The sequence below is a fragment of the Dipodomys spectabilis genome, unplaced genomic scaffold (genome assembly GCF_019054845.1).
Source record: "Dipodomys spectabilis isolate Male_0828 unplaced genomic scaffold, ASM1905484v1 ptg000230l, whole genome shotgun sequence".
Classification (NCBI taxonomy): Eukaryota; Metazoa; Chordata; class Mammalia; order Rodentia; family Heteromyidae; genus Dipodomys; species Dipodomys spectabilis.
Window position 1 is genome coordinate 3418469 of NW_024870907.1, and position 9599 is coordinate 3428067.

Genomic DNA, 9599 nt, shown 5'->3' on the forward strand with positions numbered 1-9599 from the left:
GTCGAGATGTGGCAGACAGTCCCTTACGCCACCCTTCTGAGCACCCTCTTTGAGGGAGAAGGCAGGCCTACCGCAGCCAGCATTCATTCATTATCTGCTCCACATGTCGATGTAGACCATTGCTGAGCCCACTGAGTAAACCACAGGTCTCTTGCATTTTCAGTGATAAGCCACTTGGAATAGAGCCCAAAGGAGCTGTCATGGTGTTACATTGCTGTATTCCCAGGACTGTCTCCTGCAGAGGCAAGAGAACTACAAGTTCTAGTCCACTCTGGCTACGTAGTGAGTTAGAAGTCTGACCAGTCAACTTGACAAGATGGCTTCAGTTATGTAAAAAATGTTTGTAGCTCAGTGGCTGAGCACTTTGTCTAGCACGTGTGATGCCATGGATACCACAGCAGGCAGGAAGGCAGATAGATGATACACACGTACATTCCCTCTGACGGGAATCAGCGTTCACTGAAGCACACTGGGTCCTGAGGAGAGGAGGACCACTGAGCACACCTTGAGCGCCCTCTGGCAGCAAACAGAGCTCACTGCACCCCAGATCTTGAGGACGGTGCACACACCTGAAGTGCCATCTAGTGGCAATCAGTGGTCGCTGCCACCCTGGTCCTACAGAGAGGAGGATGGTGTGCACATGCCTAGCATGCCCTCTGGTGGGTCCATGGGTCCTGAGGAAGACAGTGTGAGGTGCCTAGAGCACCCTCTGGTGGAAACCAGTACTCACTGCACCGGGTCTTGAGAGGACAGGTGAGCATGCCTGGAGCGCCATCTCATGGAAAGCAGCACTCACTGCACTCTGGGTCCTGAGGAAGACGGTGCCCATGCCTGGAGCACCTCCTGGCAGGAATCACCACTCACTGCACCCCGGTCCTGAGGAGGACGGTGCAGACCTAGACAGCCCTCTGGTGGGAATCACTGTTCACAGCACTCCGGTCCTGAGGAGGACGGTTTGCACACCTAGAGCACCCTCTGGTGGAAATCACTGCTCACTGCACCCCGGGTCATGAGAAGAGCACGGTGCACACGCACCTGATTGATGTAACTATAACCCCTCTGTGTATCAACTCTACAATAACTATTTTTAAAGAGCTGAAATATTTAAAATTGTCATCCACACAATATGCATCACATAAAGACTTTTACCATCTTCAAGATTCTGACATTGAAGCAAGTTTTGTTTTCCTCATTTTAACAGATGCAGAAAGTGAAGTTTTGAGAGACTACACAGTTAAGATCACAAAGAGAAAGAGAAACTAAGAACTGCATGCTGCTCTTCTGGCTTTGCTTCTGACTTCTCCACATCCAAGTGTCTTGACACAGTTAAGCAGGGTAAGACGGGGTTGTAACAAAGAAAGAGAAGACACTGGCATCAGAAAACGATTTCACTATGTATCTCAGGAGTTATTTATTTGAACCTCTTGACAGTGACCAGCAAATGCCTCAGCATGAGAAGTGACAACCACAGTGCCTTGGGGGATCCCCTGACAGACTTCATCCTTCTGGGTGTTTCTGGCCGACCATGGCTGGAGCTCCCTCTATTGTGGTCCTCCTGGTATCCTGCGTTCTGGCAATGTTGGGAAATATTTCCATCATGCTGGTGTCCCGCCTGGATCCCCAACTCCACTGCCCCATGTACATCTTCCTCAGCCACCTGTCCTTCCTGTGGACCTCTGCTATACCACCACCATGGTCCCCTAGATACTGTTCAACATGGGCAGCTCCGAGAAGACCATCAGCTACGGAGGCTGCACAGTGCAGTATGCAATTTCCCACTGGTTGTAGTGCACTGAATGCATTGTCTTGGTTGCTATGGCCCTGGATTGCTATGTGGCCCTCTGTGAGCCCCTCTGGTATGACATTATCATGCACCACTCTCTGCCAGCAGCAGATGGTTGTGGCCTGGCTCAGTGGCTTTGGCAACTCTCTTGTTCAAGTGGTTCAGAATGTACAATTGTCTTTCTGTGGGCAGAAGATGATAAACAACTTTTGTGAGGTGCCAGCCATGATCAAGTTGTCCTGAGCTGACAGGACTGTGAATGATACAACATTAGCGGTGCTGGTGGTCTTCTTTGTGCTTGTCCCCCTAGCTCTCATCCTTCTCTTCTATGGCTTCATTGCCCGAACTGTGCTCAGGAGCCAGTCCTCCAAGGGAAGGCACAAGGCCTTTGGGACTTGTTCTTCCCACCAGGTGGTGGTCTCTATCTTCTATGTATCTGCCATTTATATGTACCTGCAGCCCCCCTCCAGATACCCCCAGGAGCAGGACAAGTTTATCTCTCTCTTCTATTCCACAGTCACCCTACCCTGAATCCCTTTATGTACACCCTGAGCAATAAGGATGTAAGGGAGCTCTCAGAAGAGTCCTGGCAAGGATCTGGAGGTTCTTCAGGTAGTGAAGATCAGAGGATGTGGCAATTGCCATCTATTCAAGAACATTGGGCAAGTGTATTATTTGCTCAGAGAAGCTTACACTTACAGAATTAGTAGCTAAGCAGAAAGTATTATGAGATTTGAGAACCTCAAAAATCCTCTATCCTGGGGCTGGGAAGTTGGCTCAGTGGTAGAGTGCTTTCCTCGCATGCATGAGGCCCTGGGTTTGATTCCTCAGCACCACATAAGCAGAAAAAGCCGGAAGTGGTGTTATGGCTCAAGTGGTAGAGCGCTAGCCTTGACCTGAAGAGCTGAGGGACAGTGCGCAGGCCCAGAGCTCAGCCCCATGACCGACAAAAAAAAAATCCTCTGTCCCAAACATTTGACCTCCTCATGTAATCTCAGTGCCTGAGATCTGCAAGTTGATTCTGAATATGTAATTCTAATAGGCCAAACATTTTTATAGATCTAAGTCACTCTATTTATTGAATTATTTCATTTCTAATTTTCTAGATCGTTTTTCTTTTTCCTATTTTTTCTTCTATTACCCTCCAAATTTGTCTTTTAAGCTGCTTTCCTCCTTTTCCATTACTCCTACATTTGTGTAATTTGAAACTGAAACAGTCTTACACATTTTCTCCATAGATTTAAACTCTCCCTGAGTTTAAAATATATTTCAGAATATTATGAAAAATAAATGGATTCCTTTCCTCTTTTGTGACCAGATGACTTTTTTGTCTGCTGTAATTCAAGTTTCCTCCTACAGAAGCTTTTCTTTCCATTGACTGGGGACTATTTAGTGTAACTGTACCTACCTACGTTCTCCTCTAAACAAATATACCTATTACAGAATTCAACATAGAAATTAGGTACAGTAAGGAATAGCAACAACTACTAACACTTTTTAAAAGACAACCACAATAACATGCCATCATAAGTTATTTAAAATTTATGAATTGCATGTTTCTAGAATATTCTATGTATTATATCTTCACTGCAATAGACCACAGAGAAAAAATTGTGAAAAATTAACTGTGGATAAGGGGAAAATTAAACATGAGTAAATTATAAATATCAGTAAAGAGACAGAACATAAAAATAAGTGACAATTATAGAAATAAAAAGGGCAACAACTGAAATACTAACAAACACTGCAGAAATTCAAAGGCATATTTCAGCAAACTATAGAAACAACCAATAAACAAACAGGAATCACAAAGTTGAAGAACAGACAAAAGTATTTCAGAAAAGTAATCAGTTGAATGACCTGTGGGACACCATCAACCAGGGCAACATAGCAATGCAGGAACACTGGGAGAAGAGAGGGAAAGGGTCAAGAAACAGTAAAGGAAGTAATGGCATGAAAATTTCTGAGCTAATGAAGGACAAGAAAAGAAGCATGCAAGAAACTCAACCTATAAACAAGAAGATACAAGCTACACCAAGCACGAGAAAATCACACCAAAAAAAAAACAAAAGATTGGAAGAGCAAGAGCAAAGGGACTACCTGCTATCAATCTTGAGAAAGGCTATAAGCAGACTTCATATCATAAACTTTCTTTGCTATCATGAAAAAAAGAAGTGTTGGGCTGGGTGCAGGTAGCTCACACCTATAATTCTAGCTACTCAGGAGGCTGAGATATGAGGATCACAGTTCAAAGCCAACCCAAGCAGGAAAAGTCCATGAGACTCTTATATCTAATAAACCACCAGAAAACCAGAAGTGGTGCTATTGCCCAAGTGGTAGAGTGCTCGCCTTGAGCTAAAGAGCTGAGGGAAAGTGCCCAGGCCCAGAGTTCAAGAGCCATGACTGGAAAAAAATAAAAGTGTTGGCACATGAAGGATGCCAGAGCCTCACACCTGTAATCCTAGCAACTCAGGAAATCTGAGGATCACAGTTCAAAGCCAACCCAGACACAAAAGTTCCTGAGAATCTTATCATCAATTGACCTCCAAGCCAGAAGTACATATGTGGCTCAATTGCTATAGCACTATCCTTAAGCAAAAAAGCTCAGGATAACATCCAGGCCCTGAGTTCAAGTCCCAACATGGGCACAAAAAAAAGTGTTGGGGGGGGAGGTGGGAGGATATGGGGAATGGGCCGGGGGGGGGGGGGGGAGGAGAGATGGGAAGGGATGGGAAGGGGAAACAAAGGAGGAGGCAACAATGCTTGATAAGAAATGTACTCATTATCTTGCCCATGTAATTCTAACTCCTCTGTACGGTATTTTCATAATAAAAAAAAAAGTGTTGGCACAAATATGGGAAACTGAGAAGCCTTATGCACTTAAGATGGGGGTGTGACCACATACAGTGCTATGACTGATGATATAGATAGATAAAGGCAGATGACCAGGCAGGCAGGCAGACAGGCAGAGACGGATGGACGGACAGACGGACAGACAGACAGACAGACAGACAGACAGACAGAGACAAACAGATATTCTACTCCTGTGTATGCCCTGAAAAGAACTGAAGGCATTCTGGGCACTGGTGGCTCAAGCCTATAATCCTAGCAACTCAGGAGGCTGAGATCTGAGGATTGTGGTTCAAAGGCAGTCATGAGACTCTTAACCCTAATTAACCACCAGAAAACCAGAAGTGACACTGTGGCTCAAAGTGGTAGACGCTCGCCTTGTGTGAAAAGATGAGACAACTCTCACAGGCCTAAATGCAGGCCCCCACACTGACAAAGCAGAAAAGGGAACTGAAGGCAGCTCAGATATAGATCTATAGACAGATATATAAAAATATACACATACATACATACGTATGTGTATATATATATATATATATATATATATATATATATATACACACACACACACACACATATATATTATTTTTTGCCAGTCCTAGGGCTTGAACTCAGGGCCTGGGCACTGTCCCTGAGCTTCTTTTGCTCAAGACTAGTACTCTACCACTTCAGTCATGGTGCCACTTCTGGCTTTTTCTGTGTATATAGGAATGAGGAATCAAACCCAGGGTTTCATGCATACTAGGCACGCACTCTACCACTAAGCCACATTTCCAGCCCCAAAAAATCTTTTAATGCTGGTCCTGGGGCTTGAACTCAGGGCCTGGGCACTCTCCCTGGGCTGTTTTTGTTCAAGCTAGTGCTCTACCCCTTGAGCCACAGCTCTACTTCTAGGATATTTTTGTGTGTGTGTGAGCATTGGAGATAAAGAGCCTCAAGGGCTTTCCTACCTGAAGTGGGTTTGAACTGCAATCCTCATATCTTGGCCTCTTGAATAGCTAGGGTTACAGGCATAAGACACTGGCATCTGGAAAAAACATTCCCACACATCCCCTCCATCCTAGCCTCCATGCCCTATGCAAGACCTGCGCTGGGGTCTATGTTCTCCAAAGCAAGATTTGTCGAGGTCGCTTCACTGCCCGCCTGCTGCCCTGCCTGCCTAGCTAGGAGTGAGTTCTAATGCAGGGCCTGGTGAGGGTCAGTCAGCAAGCTCTTCTGCCGCTAGAACTGGCGAAATGATTGGGAGAAGCAGGCTAGGAACTTCCGCAGAGACCTGCTAGGGACCGTCACTTGGAGTATTGCATGCCACTCACCTGCATCCCAGATTCTCCGTGAATGCCACCGTCAGGTTTGGCAGATCCCAGCAGAGATGGGGATGGGGATAGGGGGTGTGGGGAGAACACACTTTTCTCTTTTTTCACATGGGGCTCTCCTGAACCTTTACAGCAATCCAGTTGAACAGAGACCCCAAAATACTCAGACAAGACAGCCTACTTGACTTTGACAAAGGAATAAAAGCGACTGAACTAAGTATTCAACAATAACTAACCATTCAACAAATGGTATTAGGAACAAGTGAACAACTGGCTCAAGCTAAATGTCTTACCTTCCACAAAAGGAAAACCCTAGACTATGTAAAGTGTCCCATATAAAAAAAAAGTCAATATTAGAATTTCATCAAAATTTTCTTAAAAGCTATTCTTCTACAAAGACAAGCTACAAACTGGGAGAATAATGTTTTCAAGCCATATATTTGAGAAAAGACTAATTACAATAAAAGCATCATCAGAAAACTGACAAAAGGTATGAACAGGGGCTGGGAAGATGGCTCAGTGGTAGAGCGTTTGCCTTGCATGCATGAGGCCCTGGGTTCGATTCCTCAGCACTACATAAGCAAAAAGAAAAAAGCCAGAAGTGGCACTGTGGCTCAAGTGGTAGAGTTCTAGCCTTGAGCTGAAGAGCTGAGGGACAGCGCCCAGGCCCAGAGTTCGGGCCCCACTACCGGACCAAAAAAAAAGTACATTCAAAACTAGGTACTGGCGCTCATGCCTATAATTCTAGCTACTCAGGAAGCTGAGATCTGAGGATCACAGTTCAAAGCCAGCCCGGCCAGAAAAGTCCCTGTGAGACTCTTATCTCCAATTAACCACTAAAAAAAAATGGAAGTGGCACTGTGGCACTAGCCTTGAGCAAAAGAGCTCAGGGACAATGCCCAGGCCCTGAGTTCAAGCCCCATAACCGAAAAAAGAAATGAATACATTCATCATCATTAGTCATTGGAAAAATACCAATTAAAACCATAATGTCATCACAGACATGTCAGAGTCAAAAACAATTTTTTTTAAACCCCAAGTGAGCCAGGGGCCAGTGGTTCATGCCTGTCATCCTAGCTACTAAGGAGGCTGAGACCTGAGGATCACTGTTCAAAGCCAGCCCAGGAAGGATAGTCCACAATACTTTTTTTTTTTTTTTTTTGTCGGTCGTGGGACTTGAACTCTGGGCCTGGGCGCTGTCCCTCAGCTCTTCAGCTCAAGGCGAGCGCTCTACCACTTGAGCTACAGCACCACTTCCGGTTTTCTGGTGGTTTATTGGAGATAGGAGTCTCACGGTCTCTCCTGCCCGGGCTGGCTTTGAACCACGATCCTCAGATCTCAGCCTCCTGAGTAGCTAGGATTACAGGCGTGAGCCACCAGCGCCCAGCTCACAATACTCTTTATCTCCAATTAACCACCAGAAAATTGGAAGTGGCACTGAGGTTCAAGTTGTAGAGCACTCACCTTGAGCTGAAGAGCTAAGGGACAGCACCCAGGCCCAGAGTTCAAGCCCCACTACTACCACCAACAACAACAAACAGGCCAAGTACAGTTGCTTAGGCCTGTAATTCTAGCCATTTGGGAGGTGATCAGGAGGATCATGGTTCTAGGCCAGCCTAGGCAAGGTCTGCAAGACCACATCTCAAACAATAAAACCTGGGCATGTCAATGCCTGTTTTCATAAATAGGAGAACTCTGTTCCAGGCCAGTCTGGCACAAAGCAAGATACTATTCTAAAAACAATGAAAGCAAGCTGGGCGATGGCAACTCATGCCTATAATCCTAGCTACTCAGGAGGCTGAGATCTGAGGATTGTGGTTCAAAGCCAGCCTGGGCAGGAAAGTCCATCAAACTCTTATCTCCAATAAACCACCAGAAAACAGGAAGTGGCGCTGTAGCTCAAGTGGTAGAGCACTCACCTTGAACTGAAGAGCTGAGGGACAGCGCCCAGGCCCAGAGTTCAGGCCCACAACTGACAAAAAAAAAAGAAAGAACAAAAAAACAAAAGAAAGAAAGAAAGAAAAGAGAGAATTCAACATACAAAGGGTGACCAATAATTTGAGCGTCAGATCATGTTTCAAAGCCAATCTACAAAAACAGTGAGAGCCCCTTACCCACACTTGACCAGGAGGGGGGTGCAAGCCTGTCGTCCCCCAAGAAGCAGACCAGGACAGCGGGCTGGGCCTGTCATCCTGCTATGCTACGGAAGAAGCAGAGACAGGACAGTGGGCTGGGCCTGTCATCCTGCTATGCTACGGAAGAAGCAGAGACAGGCCGGCGGGCTGGGCCTGTCATCCTGCTATGCTATGGAAGAAGCAGAGACAGGCCGGCGGGCTGGGCCTGTCATCCTGCTATGCTATGGAAGAAGCAGAGACAGGCCGGCGGGCTGGGCCTGTCATCCTGCTATGCTACGGAAGAAGCAGACCAGGACAGTGGGCTGGGCCTGTCATCCTGCTATGCTATGGAAGAAGCAGAGGCAGGACAGCGGGCAGGGCAGGCAGCCGGGATGGGACTGCAGACGAGTGTCCAGGGCAGGCGTGTGTCCAGGCCGTGTCCTGCTTTTCTCGGGGGCAGCGGAGGGCCCACCGTGACCACCCAGCAGGAGGACTCCCAGGAGGTCGGCCCAGCGCGGGCTCGCGGCCGGGCAGTGCGGACCTGCGCTGCACCTGCATGCGCTGGCGGGGCCGCGGCCGCGGGCTGCCGAGCTCGGCGGGCCCTCCCGGACGCCAAGCGCTCGCCTGGGCACAGCGGGACCCGGGGAGGCGGCTCCCCGCGGCAGCCGCCGCCGGCCTCGCTCCTTCCGGTGCGCGGGGCTTCGGGGCCCAAGCGCGCGCAGCCCGTGGCCCCCGGCGCCTCCGGCCTCCTCCCGAGCCTCCCCGCCGCCCCACCCGCCCCTCGGGGGCGACGGGGCCTCCAGCCGTCCTAACTCCTGTGCCCTCGGGGCTTTGCGCACACTCACCCCGTGAACGCAGCCCAAGGCGTGGCCACCCACTGGCCACCAGCCCCCGCAGCCGGCGCCCCGCCCGCCCGCCCGCCCGGCCCGAGCCCCCCCGCGCCCGGCCACGGCGCAGCCGCCGCGCCCTCCGGCCGCTGACTCGCCTGAGCCCGGCTGTCTTCAGGCACCGCGCTAGCCAGCCCGCGCGCGGCGGGGTCCTGCGGGCTCTCGAGTGGACAGCTCTACCGGGGTCCTGGGGCGGTCGCGTAGCAGCCGCGGGACGCGGCCCGGCCGGAAGCCAGGTGGCTCGCCGCGTGGGGCCCGCTGGCCGTCCGGGTCCGAGGTCGGCCCGCCGCGGGCGGGAGTGTCTGCGGTGTCCCCGGTCCGTCCAGCCCTCGAGAAAGCGCACGCGAGGACGAAGCCGCCGGGAGGCCGGGGAGGCGGCGAGCGGCCCACCCTACCGGCCGGCCCGTCGGAACCGCGCAGGGCCCCGGCCCGGGAAGGCCGCGACCGGAAGGGTCGTGGGCTTGCGCGCGTTTGCGCACGGTGCGGGAGGCGGCGCTGGCGGGTGAGTTCGCGGAAAGGCCGGTCGCGGGCAGTCTGTCCCCGGATCTCGCGGCCGGCGAGGGTCTTGGAGGGTGGAGGGGGCCGGGGCGGCTTTCTGACGGACCGCCGGCCGGCCCAGCAGACGAGCGCCTCCCCGCAGCCCGGAGCTGGA

General features: G+C 50.1%; 1 long non-coding RNA gene across 1 annotated transcript; it reads right to left on the reverse strand.

Moving 5' to 3' along the window:
• Nucleotides 1-1194: 1194 nt before the first annotated feature.
• Nucleotides 1195-8955, reverse strand: LOC122123598. The gene is made up of 3 exons (XR_006150415.1): nt 8906-8955; nt 8061-8146; nt 1195-1965 (listed from the first exon to the last, which is right to left on the reverse strand). It is a non-coding gene; the product is annotated as an uncharacterized LOC122123598 (long non-coding RNA).
• Nucleotides 8956-9599: the final 644 nt, after the last annotated feature.